General features: G+C 38.2%; 1 protein-coding gene across 3 annotated transcripts in view; it reads left to right on the forward strand.

Moving 5' to 3' along the window:
- The first annotated feature begins 1,987 nt into the window (after window positions 1-1,987).
- The window catches only part of HTR1F (5-hydroxytryptamine receptor 1F), a 202,676-nt gene continuing 186,043 nt past the window's right edge, over window positions 1,988-18,620 (forward strand). Inside the window, exon 1 of one of the 3 annotated variants that reach the window (XM_073009658.1) lies at window positions 1,988-2,983. The gene's annotated coding sequence lies outside the window, so the exon portion shown is untranslated. Of the gene's footprint in view, window positions 2,984-3,214; window positions 3,413-18,620 lie in introns of those variants that run through there. The other 2 variants (XM_007986165.3, XM_038003181.2) reach the window with 2 other exon arrangements.

Raw genomic sequence — 18,620 nt, forward strand, 5'->3', positions numbered from 1 at the left:
TAATTATGAAAAAACTAAAATGTTTTTCCCATAAGCCAGGAAGCAATTGCTTATTTGATTGCTTTTATTTGCATTGCGAATTTTTATTTTACTCTGCAGTATTTTTTTCAAAATACAGTTAAAAGGTACTTAAAATAATGCACCTAAAAATTGACCTTTTGATGTTATGGGATGAGTCAGTATATCTTATGAGATATCTGAAATGAGGTTAGTCTTCCTCAGTTAACCAAATAACTCAAGAAAAACATAAACTATTAAGGGTTATGCTATTTAGGCCTGCACTATTTGTACTAGTTTTGTCTACACTACTCACATCCTTTTACAAATTCTTGGATTTTTTTCCTTAATTTTACACTTTGTGACTGTTTTTTACAGTTCACAGTCAGCTTAATTGAAAAGAACAAGAGAGATTCAACTTGTCTTAAACTGAGATCGATATCACCAAATTAGTGCAATTTGTCCTTAATAAAATATCCTTTCTGCCAAAAGCTCAAAGAACAGACAATAAGTGTGTTGCCTATTAAGACATGTCCCTCATTCTGTGTATCTAAAATTAGAAATAAACAAGGTCTTAAAAGCACCAATGTTTTCTGGATCTTTCTCCTAAGCATTCAGAAAGAACTTGTCTGAACTTTAATTCACTTTAAACAATTTAAAAGCAGTGAACTTAAAAGTTAACTGAGATTCTGGGCCTCTTTCTCACTGAGAGCGAGGCCTCTAAAATGTAGTCTATCTAAAGAAGCAGCCTACAGTGTTAATTCTATGGCATCCGCTACTCAGAGAATCCCTTGCTGAGTGCCGTGACTGTGTCCTGCCTGCCAGGTTAAATATCTGTGCAATGAATAGCAAATGAAATACCTCTAGGGCACAATGTCCTGTTGCAGCACGCAAGGTGCATTTTCATCACCGATACCTAACCAATTTGTTTGCTGCAGTAGCAACAGCAGAAGCATCTGAAACTGTATATTCCTTTTGCATCATAGATGGGGTATTTTCCGCACCTTCACTTAACATAACTACTCCCAAGATATATCATTAAATTGTAAACTCCAACAGTGTAAGTTCAAATATGTCATCTGGAAACACCTTAAAGTTGAGGTCTTCGGTTCTCCAGATTGCAGGTTGGTTCCTATTGGACAATCTGCTGTTTGCACTATAATTGCAGAAACTCTGTGTATAAAGTGGAGATATTCTTAATCTGCTTGTTGAGGAAATATAACTTTGGACTTTATCCATGACTGTCATCTACAAGATTTGTTACAAATTACTTTCAGTTACAAATGTAAAATCAAGGCGATCAATATCATGTCTTCCAGAGAAATTACTGTGTCCTATTATGAAAGTTATAAATCAGGACTTCCTCTGAAATTATTTTCACTGTCCTCTGCTAAGAGTAGCCATGAACACACTGTCATATATTTATAAGGGACAAACACAAGAACTGTGCAAGTCACGGGATAGGAAATTGAGGCTAAAGATTTATGTGAGAGAATTAAAACATAAAATAAATGCTAATGATAATCTGACGTCATTACCTATACTTCTGCTAACATTCCTGAGTACTAAGTGCCAAGCATTATGCTTAGTGTTTGATATACGCTAGCTCATTTAAATATATGACACCAGAAGAATATCGTGGATGACTTCACCAATGGATGGAAGGTGGGCTGGAAAGCACAGGCTTGGTCTATAAGAAAGACTCATCTAGCTAAGATCAACTTAGAGTTGGGAAATGGGAGAACAGAAAAGACCTCTCGTTAACAGTAGCTCTTTTCTGGGAATATGAATCTAAGACGATCAGTCTCAGAGTAAAACTCAGTCTTGGGAAGGTGCATCTGTGGACTACATAGGCGGTGCTCTGCACAAAAAAAAAAAAAAAAAAAAAAAAAAAAAAAAAAAAAAAATTCTGTCCCATCTTTCTCAGCATTGGAGACCTGTTCCAGTGGTGAAAAATTGCCACTTTCCAAGAAGCATTCAAGTTTCTAAGGTCTTTTAAAGCAGGTTTGGGGAATTCCTGGCAGGCTAACTGGAATCTTTTCAGGCTACCAAACATTAGTCGAAAAAGATTTAAGGCCAGAAACTGAAAAGTTCACATATTCTCTCCGGGTCAAAGCACTACAAGCATATGCTAAGGCATCTCCTGGATAAACCACCAGAGATGCCTGAGAATAAAATTGTGAATAAATCCCGACCCTATTATCTTGCCTATCTTCCTTCTCATGCTACAACACCACTTCTTTTTCAGAAAATGCCTTCTTTATGAAATTGTGGGTAAATTAATTCCTGGGCCCACTCAAGGGCTGTTCACGATCCCACTTCCGAAGTCCGCTACCTATAATTCCCGTTTTGCTTTCTTTATCTGACCTCTCTCATTGTTAGCCACCCAGCTGGATAAAAAGAGTCACTGGGAAGAAGACGCAAAGATGAAAAAATACAAGGCAAAAATCATTTTATTTTAAATGTTTTCGGAAAAGTGATCCACGTCATTTTCAGATTCCATGAACAGATAATCTCCAAGGTATCACTCAAGTTAAAGAGACGGGACTCTTTTTCTCCCCCGCCCTTTTCCACGCATCAGTGAAAGGGGAGGGAGAAGACGGAGGAGAGAAGAGGCAGGGAGGCGAAAAAGTGACAGAAGCAAGAGAGAAAGGGAGAGAGGGGTGTTGAAGGAAGGAAGCGAGGAAGGCAAGAAGAGAGGGGTGCTAGGCGTGCTGGAGAGCCTCGGACCTCCGCTTGCCCGCAGGCGCACGGGACCCGCAAGGGCGGCGCAAGACTTCCCCCGCGCGCAGTCACCGCCGCGGCCCCGAAAGCTGGCGACAGGCGCCGCTGTCCTCCCGCCCCGTGGGGTCGCCCCTGCCGCCCCGCACCCCGGGGCTGGGGGCACCACCTTGCCAGCCCCGACTGCTGCAGGGAGCGCCGGGGGTGAGTGTGCGGAACAGCGCTGAGCCGGGGAGTGCGCGTCACGCCCGCAGCTGGCGCGCAGGTGGGGAAGGGGCGTGGGGACCTGGGGAGTGGGAGGCTGGACAGCGCCTGCTCTCCGCGGAAACGCTGGGAAGCCGGCGCCAAGTCCTTTCCCACACTACTTTGATCCAACAGCGCAGGAATTCAAGAACTGCTCTTTCCTCTTTCTGCCCACAACCCCTGCTCCCTGGGGGCGAAGTTTCGTGGTGCTAGGCGGAGACAGTGGTCAAGGCTGGGAGGGAGGGAGGGGTCTGACCCGGGCCCAAGGGCGAGGGGTGGCAGTCCAAGCCTGCGAGATCCCACTTAGGGCGCAGGCTCCCGGCGCTCCTACCTCGGGGAGCCGCTGGGGTGGAGAGAGACCGGGCACGGGCCAGAATCCAGCAGTGGAAAGAGGGGAGAGTCTTCGAATCCATCTCTCGGTGGGATCTTGGGAGGATTCACGTGGGGGACGGTAAGATAAATGTGAGGAGCTGGAAGAAGCCGTAGATCGGAAATCGCTTGCAGTTTTCCAACTTAATTTCCCGCGGGTACGAACCATTGAGGTAAAAGGGTCAGAGAGAGCTGCTACCTCGCAGCTGCAGCTTGCCTGGCTGCCGCAGGTCTGACTCAAGGTAGGGTTGTTGGCGCCTTCCTGTTTGGAGGGGCGATCAAGCAAAAGAGAAAGAGGAATTCGAGAGGCCGGCAGAATGAGGGTTCATCCTCAGGGTTCCTGTCCCTAAAGGGGCTGGGAGACCTCAGGGATGAGGAGAAAAAAATGCAAACGGAGATGGGCATTTGGGGAGATTCCAATGCTGGATTTGATGTTGAGGTTATTTCAGTTTGCATGAAAGAGGTGGCCACTGATGGGGCCCTGGATAAGAGAGCCTTTCCCAAGGACAGGCACTTTGGAAGAAGCCCTAAGGAATAGATTTTGTTTTTCCTGCATGTTAATTACTTCCCAGGCACCTTGACGATGGTAATATAGTTAAGGTGATTTGTTAGGTGAATATTTAAGATGACATAAGCAGGTGGCATTAACCTCTCCCCCATCTTCTGGAACAGATATATAATTATTGCAATTTGATTAAATTTTAGTAGATGTGCTATGCCAAAAAAAAAAAAAAAAGAGAGAGAGAGAGAGAGAGAGAGAGAAAACAGGAAAACAGTACAAATTTTAAAATGGGTTTCGCTCTAGTTCCGTTTACATACAAATCTTTGAAATTTGATTTGATGATCAACAGTCTAATGATGCTTACGTTTGGTGTGCCCCATTTGTCTGTGTGTTTCTTGCCAGAGGTGGAATGGACTCTGGGCTACCTTCCGCTGATAAAGTGAGGGTATCCACAGCAGAAGCAAACCCGAGGAAGACTCTGCCATCGCCTCTGGGCTTACAGTCTCTTCCTCTTTCTCCTCTCCATTTTCCCCTCCCAAAACTCATAAACAGGTCCAAGCATCACCACTTCGTGCCTTCCCTAAGGGAAGAGTCGTTCTTGCTTCCCCCGCCCCAACCCCGTTCTAATCTTTGTTTCAAAGTCAGTCTTGAGAATGAAAGTATTTATTCACTGTTTGCCATCAAAAGGGGTTTTCTAAGCTTTGGGAGAGGTGGTTCAATGAAGGAACAAACTCAGATGTTTCTAGAATAAATTTTACACTTGCCTGATATTAACTTAGGAGTTCCTGTGAAAATAACTTATTTTACTAATTTTTAATCCAAGGAAGTTCAGTGTATTTTTCCACACATCTTTCAGTTAGTATGAATCATTTATTCACGCTTCATCCACGTGGGCTTATTACAGAGCTAATGAGCTTAAGTTATATTAAGGGGTTGTTCCCTTTCAACAACGTACAAATAACTTATTTGTTGGAATGAGGACTTTAAAGAATAATGCACTTTCTGCCATTTTTGCCTCATTAGCCAAATTTTATTATATAAATGGGTGGGATTGAGCAACAGCACATTTGTAAAGTCAGTTTGTTCACTTTTTAAAAATGAATGTTTTACTTAACTAGTTATATTTTTTATTGTTCTTATAAAGACTACTATAAAGCTGTTAATTAAAATTATATACATACTTTTCTTAGAAAATATTTTGTTTTTATTTAAAGTTGGGTGCATATTTTTACAAAGACTTTCAAAATTATGACTGATCCTTTTTTTTTTTTTTGAGATGGAGTCTCTCTCTGTCACCAGTCTGGAGTGCAGTTGCACAATCTTGGCTCATTGCAACCTCTGCCTCCCTGGTTCAAGTGATTCTCCTGCCTCAGCCTCCTGAGTAGCTGGGATTACAGGCATGTGCCACCACGCCCAGCTGATTTGTATTTTTATTAAAGACGGGGTTTCACCACGTTGGCCAGGATGGTCTCGATCTCCTGACCTTGTGATCTGCCCGCCTTGGCCTTCCAAAGTGTTGGAATTACAGGCATGAGCCACAGCGCCTGGCCAACTTACTTCTTAATCCGAAATAAAAGGGGTGATAGTTTAAATTTTCTTATCTAGCAAATGTGGTCTTTTTTAAATTTGATTAACTTTTACTGGAATCATTTTAAGGATGTTTGAAGGGCACTCTCTGGTACATTAGTAATAACTGGATAATGTAAAACAACATGGACATAGTGATATTTGCAAAACCATGGCAGGATTCTCTTTTTTTTCCTATATGAAAGATGGACGGGATGCTGTTTGAGGCAGGGTAAACAAGATGCTGTGTGTTGCCTTCTGGTTGTTCACTATTAATTTTTTAGTGGCCAGGTCCAGAAACCCCTAGGGAAACATATATGGTGATCCAACCTAGAACCACAGTTCCTGTGCCCTGGAAGTGGAAACTTTGCTTTTCCATTCCCTCAGCTTTAAATTAGAGAAGAAATACTAATTTCTGATCTAAAAGTGAAGAACCTTGAAGTGCAGTAGGAAAACTCAAAATTGACATCTGAAACAGACATGATCCTTCCACTTGAAAAGGAACAAAAGGGACATATTTTAGAGCCTAGAAATGAACATAAATAGGCAAAAATTACATCAGTGAGTATGTAAAAGGGGAAACTCTATGAATTTCATAATCTTTCCAATTTCTTTGTGTTATTTCCTTCTCTCAGAAGTACTATGTGTCCATTTAACCTAGGGTACAGAGTTCCTATTTTCTTCTATGTACAGTGGGAAGATGTGAAAGCATTTCAGCAGGAAACTGTTTCACCAATGACTTCTTGCTATTCTGTGGAGAGTTTCTGTTGGAAGACAAGAGGGGAAGGAAGAAGGCTGTCAGACAGTCACTAGTGTTTGCCAGCCTAGTCTTTAACCAGGATGTATTGTAGAGATGGTGAGAAGTGTGTGAATTCTGGATGTATTTGGAGGCAAAGGTGACAAGACTTGATGATAGATTAGATATGGTTGGTGTTGGAAGGGAAGGAATCGAGGCTCGTGTCTAGATTTATGACCAGAGCAACAGGAAAAAATACAGTTGTCACTAACTGATAAAAGAAGACTAAGGAACAGTTACATTTTGAGCCGCTTACTAGATATCCAGGTGCAGGCATAACAGGGGTAGATGGGACAGAGCTCAAGGAAAAAGCCAGAGTTGGAGATAAGAATGTGTGAGTCATCATTATATAAATGGCATTTAAAAGAATGGGATTTTATGAAATAATTTCAGGGGAGAATGTATTTAAAGGATCAAGCTGAGAAAAGAGTTCTAGAGCAGTCCAAAATATGGATATTGAAGAGGGTAGGAGCCATAAAAGGAAACTGAGAAGGAGCAGTTAGTGGAATAGGGAAAAATCCAGAAGGGTGTGATGTTATGGAAGCCAAAAGAAGAAAGTATTTTTTTTTTTTTAAGAAAAAAGGAAGTGATGATCAGCTGTGTCCAATGTTGCTAAAGTACAAAATTATGTAAAGGGAAAGAATTATCTTGGAATTTTACATTACCTTCATAAAAGCTATTTCAGTCAAAATGGTAGTGACAAGATTGATCTTTAAGAGTTGAACACAGATTGGTGACCTAGTGATTCCAGTTCTAGGAATTTATCTTACAGATATGTCTGCACTTAAGTAAAATAATAATAGATGTTCACAGTTACTCTTTGCAGTTTTGTATATAAGCAAACAATTGAAAACAACATAAATATGTATACACAGAACACAAGCCAAATAATCTATATATAGTAGTCCCTCCTTATTCAGTTTCACTTTCCCTAGTTTCAGCTACCGGCAGTCAACTGCAGTCTAAAAATATTAAATGGAAAATCTCAGACATACAAAAATCATGTTGTAAATTGCATGTCATTCTGAGTATTGTTCTAATTGTTCTTTGTTATTAGTTATTGTTGGTAATCTCTTACTGTGCCTAATTAATGAATTAAAGTTTACCATAGGTATGTATGGATAGGGAAAAACAGAGTGTATATATAGAGAGTTTGGAGTTATTCATGGTTTCAGGCATTCACTGCGGGGGTGGGGGGTCTTGGGCCTATGCCTAATAGATAACTAGGAAAAACTGTATATATATTCAATGGAATACTGTCCAGGTGTTAAAATTATTAGGTAGCTTTCCATATGTTAAAATTAAAAGATCTGCAAAGTCTGCTAAGTTAGCAGAAAAAGTTGCAATGCAGTATGTTTGAAATACTATCATTTATCACGGAACAAAGAAAAATGAGCCTTTATATGAAAATATATTTTAAAAACAGTAGATAATAGTAGTTTTCTAGAAGGAGGGAAACTGGATGGTAGGGTAAAATGATGGAAGATAAACTCTATTTTTATATACTTTAATACCTTTGAATCATGTGCACATAGATTAGCTATTCAAAACCCTAAATAAAACTTCACACATGAATCTGAAAAAAAAAATGTAGTTTAAAATATAAAAGAAAATAAAGAATGGGTTATAAGGAAATGAATACTATGTATAACATAACTCTGAAAAAGTTTCAAAAAGAAGATTAAAAGCAGCTGGAGTGGGCCATGTATACTTGTTTTTAAAATGGGAGTTATTAATGTCAGAAGTAGACCAATGAGGATAAACTACACAGAAGGCAAAGTTGACAGGGGCACAAAAAGGACTACTGTGGGAGCAAATCCTTTAATAAGTGGTAGGGGATGGCATGCCTGGTGCTAGTAAGAGAGGGAACTAGCAGGATGAGGAAAAGGGACAGTGCCATTTCCCAGAAACTCCCAGATTTGGATCTGTCCTTTGGCCAGCATCCTACATTCCTAAAGCTAAGTGTGCTTGGGACAGTTGTATGAATGATTGCAGTTGATGGCATCATAAAGTCTCAGGTCTTAATGTCATTCGGATCGTCAACCTCTCATCAAATCTTTCTTACCATTGGTTGCCACTCCCTCCAGTTTCCCACATGCTCCAAACTAACACTGTCTCTGCCCCCTCTCCCTTCAGTCTCAGGACAGTTCTTTACTGGGACTTCAGAGGTTCTCAGGAATGAATCTCCCTCACCAGTTCCAACTCCTGTATGTCTATCTGCTCAGCTCCTCTGCTTCCCTCTAGGTCTATTGCCAAGCTGACCACCCTGTCTGCTCTGGGTCCCACAACTGCCCCCACTCCAATCTGAATTTTGCTTCATAAACAATTCTTTTAACCACCTGCAACTTGAGCCTCTTCTGTATTTCATGACTTTGGTATTTTAAGATATTAAGATTATATCACTCCCATCCATAAAAACAGCAAAGCTGTCATGACCCTGAGCCCCCACCGCCATAGCTAGAGTCCCATTTGATCTTTGCTCAGCTATCTTCTCTTAAAAAAAAAAAAAAGCTAATTTTTATTTCCTGTCCCCAGCTCCTCCACTCCCATTAACTCCTCTCCCATCACAGGCCGGATTCCACTCCCACCATCCCATGAAACTACTTTGGCAACAGTCACTATATTATTAAATCAGAAGCTACTGATCCCTGAAACCTCAGCTCACTGAACGACTCAGTAACACTGGACAGAGCTAACCATTAATCATTCATGCCTTATTTTTCCTGAGGCTCAGAGATACTTGTCTTTCCTGTGAAGTCTCTAACAGCACTTTCTCGGTCCCCTTACTGTATCTTTGATTTTTACTTCTCCGTTTGTTTGGGGTTCCTTTTCCATTGCCCATTCTTAGCTCTCTTGTTCATTCACTTCCATTTTACGTTTTGGTCAAAGATCCCTTTGAGAGTCTCAAAACAAAAACAGGAAAAAATGAAAATAAAAACAAACTATGTCATTTCTCCCCAAGGGAAAAATGCACATAGATACAAATATTTGCAGATAATTTTAGATAATTAGCAGACCACTGAAGCCCATCAGTGAGAGCTGGGAATCTTTCCTAGACTTTCTTATACAAAAATTTCATCAGCTACTGTAATTTCAGCAACTCCAAATGAGATGATGAATCCTAGTTTCTCCAAATGGGAAGGTGACTCTCAGTTCTAGCATTACCCACTAATAGTCCCCTTTTGTGTATCCAAGCCCTTATACATACTGCCTTCATGATTTTTTCATGCCCGCACGCAACACTATTTCCTCTTTATATCATTTCTTTAAATTGAATCATATTTTAAAATATCAATAAATAAAAATAAAATTCTTATCAATATTGTTAATGGAAAACTGATACTACTCCAAACATATAAGATGAAATGATAAAAAGAATCTAGCAAACAACATAGTGATACTATTAAATTTTAATTAGGTATTTATTGTCAGCTAAAAGACTTGAGCCTGAGGCTAACATTCTCTTGAAGTAGGTGAGCAAAAGTTAAGAACAAATTTCCAGCAGGCTAGAAGTCTTTGAAGTGGTTAATCCAAAGGGAAAGGAAATTGAAAGGAGAATAAAACCGTCACTATCTGATACAACATTATGTAATTCCATGAGCTTATACAAGTAGTCCACTGAGTAGCACCAGTAGGATACATCATGGCATTGGGGTAAATTCTCCTCTCTTCTGCATATCCAGCCCAATCCTATTAAACTAAAAGCCCTCAAGATGGCGACATGGACAGATGGATGACCTCCATGCTCAGTTAACAGGTTCATAATTAAATTCATCTTTCTCCCCTAAATGTTTAAGCCTCATATAGTCCATATTCTATCAGAGAGACTCTCCCAAATTTCTTTTTTAAAGTTTTCCTCCAGTCTCAACCGGATGCAGTCAGTCTACTGTTAGATGGGTGTCTCGAATATACTATACTTTCCTGATCATTCAGTACTTACTTAGTCAATATGCTTAGCCTAGACTCTTTCAATACCTTCCAAACTCATCTCCCTGAATCTAACCTTGCCCTCATTATTCCTTTTCCCCATACTGCCACCAAATTAATTTTAGGGATTAGTTCTGTCTCATGCTTAAAATCCTTTAGTGGCTCCTCATGTCATTCTGGAAACAAGCCAAGCCCTGTAGCTCATCCTTCCAAGTCCTTCTTCCTCTGAATTCCTGCTCCAACTTTACTTCCAGCCACTCTTCCTTGCCAGCCCACTAGCTATGCTCAGCAACAGGGAACTACTCACACTTCTCTGACATAGGTTTTCCTTTCTTCTCTCAGCTCTGAATATCCTTCCTTCGACCTGGCAAATTCTTAGTCATTTGCCAAAATTTACATGGATTTGTTTTCCTTCCCAGACTTCTTCCTTTGCTAAAAAGTAATTCACTCCTCTAAATTAGCTGTGAACCTTTTGTAAATATCCATAGTGCACTCACCATACTATTTGTATTTTATTTATTTAAATGTCTGTTCCCTCCAGTTAGGCTAGTGAGTACCTGGAAGGCAGAAATGGAGTCTTTTCTGTCTCTGTATCTTCAGACTGAATGAACTGTACTGCTCAGCACAAACAGTATCAAAGGGAAACTTCTGTGACTCTCCTGTTGCCTAAGTTAAGAGCAACTGTAAACAAGCCATGTTATGTAACACTTTACAACTACCCTTGAGTAGGAGTGATTTTCTAGAAATCATCTCAAAAAATTGTCTTTCTCTGTTCATTGGTGACTCTGTCTATGGCATTTCTCTCTTTCAAACTGTTTCATAAAATTAAAAGACAAAATAAAACCCCAGAGAAGCTTCCTAATGTAATCTTCTGTACCTACAGTCTTTAAGACAGATGGCTGTTTCTCTTATATAACAAAATATCAAGAAAAGAAAAGTATACAGCCTCACTCAATAACCCACTTTAGTGTTAAACTGCCTTTATTTTTTGTATACAATAAATTTACATTACTATAGTTATTTCTATTCCTTTTTTGGAAATGAATATGGGGTTACATTTTCCTTATATCAAACTTTCATCTATTTCAAAACAATGTCAACTAATATTGAACAAAAATATCTGAGTTAAATCTGGAGTTATTAATAAGCACTCATCTTTTGCAGAGGCTTAACTTTCTAGCTTATCTAGGATTCAAAGGTCTTTGGCGCTAATTTAGCTTCAATCTTCCTTTTTCTTTTTGTGTTATCTCCTCATCTTATACCTTATAGTATATCAGTGTAGTAGCACACTTATAGTGAAAAATTAGTGGAGTAAAATCTAGTTTGTGTGAACCCAGAAAATCTGAAACAGGTCTCAATTAATTTTGCCAAGGTTGAGGGTGTGCCTGTGACACAGCCGCAGGAAATTCTGACGACATGTGCCCAAGCTGGTCAGGGCACAGCTTGGTTTTACACATTTTAGGGAGACATGAGGCATCAATCAATATATGTAAGAAGTATGTTGGTTCAGTCTGGAAAGGTGGGACCTCTTAAGCAAGGGAAGGAAGACTAGTGGGGAGGGACCTTCCAGATCACAGATAGGTGAGACACACACAGTTGCATTCCTTTGAGTTTTTGATCAGCCTTTTCAAAGGAGGCTGTCTCAGTGAGCAGAGGGATAACTTTGTATAGAATGGGAAGCAGGTTTGCCCTAAGTAGCTTGCAGCTTGAGTTTTCCTTAGTGATTTTGGGGATCCAAGGTATTTTCCTTTCGTATCAGAGATAGATAGTTTATAGAAGTAAAAAGCAGTATATACATTAAACTAGTCGAGATTATATCCAAATACCTAGACATGAAAAGTCCTTATTTTATAATTATGTTTTGATCCTTTAATAGTTTGTTTTTAAGTCATTTGTGATATTTAGGAAAATATATAAAGCATGGCTTTGTTTTCTTTTCTTTCTTTCTTTCTTTCTTTCCTTCCTTCTTTCCTTTTCTTTTTCTTTCTTTCCCTCCCTCCTTCCCTCCCTCCCTCCCTCCCTCGCTCCCTCCCTCCCTTCCTTCTTCCTTCCTTCCTTCCTTCCTTCCTTCCTTCCTTCCTTCCTTCCTTCCTTCCTTCCTTCCTTCTTTCCTTCTTTCTTTCCTCTTTCTCTCTTTCTTCTTTTTTTTTGAGACATGGTCTTGTTTTGTCATCCAGGCTAGAGTGCAGTAGTAGGATGATCACAGCTCACTGCAGCCTTGAAATTTGGGGGCCAAGTGATCTGCCCACCTCAACCTCCAAAGCAGCTAGAACTACAGGCCCACACCACCATGCGAGGCTAAGTTTTCCGTTTTCCTTGTGCAGACAGTATGTCATGATATTGCCTAGGCTAGTCTTAAATTCCTGACTTCAAGCAGTCCTCCTGCCTCGGCCCACCCAAACTGCTGGGATTACAGGCATGAGCCATCGCTCCTGGCTTGATTTTTTTCTGATTATCATAGGAAGCACAATGCCTGACCATTGTATTAATAGCTAGGTAACATCAGAAAAAGACAAACTTGGCACATGCTTACAAGCAAGGGAAGATCAGTTTTATGGTACACGTAAAAGTAAATAGGTTAGTTGCATATTTTCATGCCTTTTTATTAAATAATGTTTGAAATAATAAGTCGCAGATTTGGAAAGTGCCCATTGCAACATTCTGTTTACATTTTATCAAGTGCAGCTACCACAACACAGCACTAATAATTCAAGGCATCTTTTGGCAGTTTTTTAGAATCTTGGCAGCTGCTTGACAAGCCAAGGAGGACCCTTCAATCTTAGTAATTCTGGTTGAAATAAAAGCAATGGAGCTGTCTATTCTTACCTTTCATAAATGAAGTCTAGATTGTATGAGTTGGAGCCTTTCTGTTTTGAGAAAAGGAACCAGGATTTCATATGCTCCAAAAACCATTTTCTCTCAAATTCATCTGTGAATTTTCCTTTCCCCTCTCTCTCCTGATTAAGTTCACTCAGCCACCATCAATTTTAGAAGATATCAGAAGAGAGAAGATATTATTTATCTTAGTCATAATCCTGGAAAGGGCCTTCAAGTGTATGGATTCAAATCCTTACAAACTTCATTTTTGTCTTAAAGAAGTTTACCAAGATTTAGCTCAATTCTATGCAAACTTCCTTTCTATATATATATTCCCGATTTACCCTCTCACTAAAAACAGGTGCAACATCTCATTGAACATCATTGCTATCCTCAGGATCTAAGGGGGGAAATTCTGTCCAGATTGAGGCACTTTTTAAAAAGTATATGAAAGCCAGTATTTTATTGAGGATTTTTGCATTGGTGTTCATCAGGGATGTTGGTCTAAAATTCTCTTTTTTTCTTGTGTCTCTGCCAGGCTTTGGTATCAGGATGATGCTGGCCTCATAAAATGAGCTAGGGAGGATTCCCTCTTTTTCTATTGACTGGAATAGTTTCAGAAGGAATGATACCACCTCCTTCTTGTACCTCTGGTAGAATTTGGCTGTGAATCCGTCTGGTCCTGGACTTTTTTTTTGGTTTGTAGGCTATTAATTGTTACCTCAATTTTAGAGCCTGTTATTGGGCTCTTCAGGGATTCAACTTCTTCCTGGTTTAGTCTTGGGAGGGTGTATGTGTCCAGGAATTTATCCATTTCTTCTAGATTTTCTAGTTTATTTGCATAGAGGTGTTTACAGTATTTTCTGTGAGAACACTTGGACACAGGAAGGGGAACATCACACACCGGGACTTGTCGTGGGGTGGGGGCAGGGGGATGGGATAGCATTAGGAGATATACCTAATGTAAATAACGAGTTAATGGGTGCAGCACCCCAACATGTCACATGTATATGTACGTAACAAACCTGCACATTGTGCACATGTACCCTAAACTTAAAGTATAATTTAAAAAAAAAAAGTTATATCCCAAGTTTCTCAGGTCATGGTTAAAATTAATGAAAAAAAAGTACATGAAAGCATCATACTATTGTGAAATTGTAAGTAGACAATTTCACTTCTGCAGTGATATTCAGAAAGGTTACAGTAAAACCAGTGTCATATATGGGAACATTACTCAGAATAAGCATCTAATTTGACATAAGATACAAAATATGTACAATTCGTGTTACAGTAGGGAAGTGCTTTCTGAGTGAATGAATTCTAAAGCATATAAAAGTCAGATCAGATCTTCCAAAATGAAAAGTAGAAGGAATTCTTCTGCCCAGTATACAAACAATTGAGTAGGTAGAAGAATAATATAGAACTATATATAATTCCATGAGTACAATCATGGTAACTTGAGAATAAACTGATTATTTTTACGGTTTCATTCAGATATTTTATGACATGTTATTTTCAAGGGTGGACAAGAAGGATTATCCCCATTTTACAGAAGAGGGAAGTGATTCCCAGAGTTGGTTTGTTTTATAGCCAAGAGCAGATAAATGGTGAAACTGGGCACACAAATCCACATTACAACTCAGTCCTATCACTTTCCAGCTATATATTTTGTTGCTCTTTGACCCTAAGTTACTAGACAAAAAAACTGTATCCTCCTTTGATTTCATTTATGTGTTTTATCTTTTTATTATTTGTCAGGTTTAAAATAATAACGAATTGCAATATTTACACTTAAAACTAAAAAGTATTTTGTTTCTCATTTCTCACCGTGCAGGTGTTTCTGATATATAAAAATGTGATTTTATTTTAATAACATTTTCTTCATTGTTGAAAACATGCATATATTTATAAAACTTTTTAAATAATAAAATAAAAGCAAGGCTTGGTGGTGCATGCCTGTGGTCCCAGCTATTCGGGAGGCTGCAATGTGAGTAATGCTTGAGTCCAGGTGTTGGGCAGCCTGGGAATCACAGCAAGACCTCATTGCTCAAAAAAGAAAAAAAATTCTCTAAAATTTTATAACAATATTCTCAAAAAAAATTGAGTATTATTGAGTGGTATATCTTAGCTTTTTAAAAAATTTTGCTGAGTTGATAGCCAAAATTATATATCTCAATTCTTGATTTTGATTTTAGTATATTTCCCATTTGATTATCTAGAAAGTTGAATATCAGTATTTTTCTTATTTTTATTGTTACTTGAATTCCTCCTTTTTGAGTTATCTGGCAGTGCTTTTTGCTCATATTACTATAGAAGTGTTTGTTTTTCCAAAGCTTTGTCTGTTGTATGCTGCAAATTTTCTCCTCCGTTGATGTCTTTGAACTTGTTTCATGGAAATTATTGATGATAAGTAATTTTAAATTTTATGTAGATTAACATTTCAACTTTTTTACTTTGGTTTGGTAAGCTTGTAGCTTTCCATCTAAAGATCTGTTGGGCATTTCTTTATATCTTCTGATTTTTATTACCTTATTTATTTTAATTTAGACTTTTGACGAAGCTGAAATTCATTTTTATGTATCATGTGTGATGAGTTGTTATCATAATCTTTTTTTCTAGAGTCAACACTAATGCCATGTCTTTGAAAGTCATCCTATCCCAACTGTTATGAAACATTAATTTTACCATCTACTGGGTGTTTCTGTTTAACGTGATGAGTTCTATTTAATTGCTCCCTTATTTGGTTGTTGCAGCAGGAATACATTACTTTTAGTTATTGTAAATTTTATAATATATTAACAACTTGTAGAGCAAGGATTTTTTTACCACTCTTCTCCAAAATTTTCTTTATTCTCTCCTGTTTGTTCCTCCTTAGTGAGCATGGGCAATTTTGTGAGATAGCAAAAAAGTTAAGATATTTATTAGAATAGCAGTTTGAGTATAGATGAATGTGAAATGACTGACTGGATTTCCCACAGGGAAATATATTGTCTCTCAATTAATTTAGATGTTTCATGTTTGTTAATGAAGTTTTATAATTGACTTCCTATGAGTTCCACATATTTCTTATTCGGGTTTTTTCCTGTGTGTTTCATATCATTTTTTATTTTAAAATTGACGTATAGTATTTTACATATATAGAGAGTACATGTAATATTTTGTTGCATGGATAAAATGTGTAATGATCAAGTCAGGCTATTTAGAATATCTATCAGCTTGGGTATTTATCACTTCCATGTGTTGGGAACATTTCAAATTCTTCTAGCTACTTTGAAATATGCATTAGGGAAAATAGCTAGTGCATGCTGGGCTTAATACCTAGGTGATGGGTTCATAAATGCAGCAAACCACTATGGCACACATTTACCTGTGTAACAAATCTGCACCTCCTGCATGTGTACCCTGGAACTTAAAAAATAAAATAAAAAACAAACAGATGTGCTGTACACTGTTGCTAACTATAGTTACCATATTCTGCTATCAGACATTAGAACTTATGCCTTCTAACTAACTGCATGTTTGTACTCATTAACCACTTTTCTTTGCCTCATTTACACGCACATTCATTTCTTTTATGAGATCAACTATTTTTAGCTCACACATATGAGTAAGAACGTATGAAATTTGTCTCTGTGTCTGGCTTATTTCACTTAACATAATGACCACCAGTTCCACCTATATGACTGCAAATGACATGATTTCTTTCTTTTTTGTTGGAAAATAGTATTCCATTGTGTATGTATCCCACATTTTCTTTTTCTGTTCATCCACTGATGGACAATTAGGTTGATTCCATATCTTTGCTATTATGAATAATGCTGCAATAAACATTTAAGTACAGGTATGCTTTGATATACTAATTGCTTTTCCTTTGGATACATATCTGGTAGTAGAGTTGCTGGATTGTATTTTTAGTTTTTTGAGAACTCTCCATACTGTTTTCCATAGCGGCTGTATAATTTATATTCCCATCAATGTGTATAAAAGTTCTCTTTCTCTGTTTCCTTATGAGCATCTGTAATTTTTTGTCTTTTTAAAAATAGCCATTTTAACCTGGGTAAAATGATAACTCACTGTGGTTATGATTTACATTTCCCTTGTCCTTTGCCCACTTTTTAATGAAATTATTTGTTTTATTTTTTCTGTTGAGTTCATCGTATATTCTAGATATTAGTCCCTTGTCAGATGAAGAGTTTGCAAATATTTTCTCCCATTCAACAGGCTGTCTCTTCACTCTGCTGATTAATGCTTTGCTGTGAAGAAGATTTTTAGTTTAATATAGTCCAATTTTGTTTCTGTTGTCTATGCTTTTGAGGACTTAGCCATAATCTTTTCCTAAATCAATGTCCTGAAGTGCTTTGCCTGTTTTCTTCTAAGAGTTTGTTTTGAATCTTACATTTAAGTCTTTTTTTTTTTTTTAACTTTTTTTTTTTGTTATAATTTAAGTTCTAGGGTACATGTGCATAATGTGCAGGTTTGTTACATATGTATACATGTGCTGTGTTGGTTTGCTGTGCCCATTAACTCATTTACATTAGGTATTTCTCCCAATGCTGTCCCTCACCAATCCCCCCACCCCACAACAGGCCCCAGTGCATGATGTTCCCTGCCCTGTGTCCAAGTGTTCTCATTGTTCAATTCCCATCTGTAAGTGAGAACATGTGGTGTTTGGTTTTCTGTCCTTGTGATAGTTTGCTCAGAATGATAGTTTCCAGCTTCATTCATGTCCCTGTAAAGGACACGAACTCATCCTTTATACGGTTGCATAGTATTCCATGGTGTACATGTGCCACATTTTCTTAATCCAGTTCTATCATTGATGGACATTTGGGTTGGTTCCAAGTCTTTGTTATTGTGAATAGTGCTGCAATAAACATACGTGTGCATGTGTCTTTATAGTAGCATGATTTATAATCCTTTGGGTATATCCCCAGTAATGGGATGTCTGGGTGAAATGGTATTTCTAGTTCTAGATCCTTGAGGAATCGCCACACTATCTTCCACAATGGTTGAACTAGTTTACAACCCCACGAACAATGTAAAAGCGTTTCTATTTCTCCACATGCTCTCCAGCACCTGTTGTTTCCTGACTTTTTAATGATCGCCATTCTAACTGTTGTAAGATGGTATCTCATTGTGGTTTTGATTTGCATTTCTCTGATGACCAGTGATGATCAGCATTTTTTCATGTGTTTCTTGGCTGCATAAATGTCTTCTTTTGAAAAGTGTCTGTTCGTATCCTTTGCCCACTTTTTGGTGGGTTGTTTGATTTTTTCTTGTAAATTGGTTTAAGTTCTTTGCAGATTCTGGATATTAGCCCTTTGTCAGATGGGTAGATTGCAAAAATTTTCTCCCATTCTATAGGTTGCCTGTTCACTCTGATGGTAGTTTATTTCACTGTGCAGAAGCTCTTTAGTTTAATTAGATCCCATTTGTTTATTTTGGCTTTTGTTGCCCTTGCTTTTGGTGTTTTAGTCATGAAGTCCTTGCCCATGCCTATGTCCTGAATGGTATTGCCTAGGTTTTCTTCTAGGGTTTTTATGGTTTTAGGTCTAACCTTTAAGTCTTTAATCCACTTTGAGTTGATTTTGGATATGGTGAGAGAGATGAATTTAGTTTCACTTTCTACATTCAGTTTTCCTAGACCATTTACTGAAGAGACTCTTTCCCCATTGTATGTTC

Source organism: Chlorocebus sabaeus, chromosome 22 (assembly GCF_047675955.1).
Source record: "Chlorocebus sabaeus isolate Y175 chromosome 22, mChlSab1.0.hap1, whole genome shotgun sequence".
In the NCBI taxonomy this organism is placed as follows: Eukaryota; Metazoa; Chordata; class Mammalia; order Primates; family Cercopithecidae; genus Chlorocebus; species Chlorocebus sabaeus.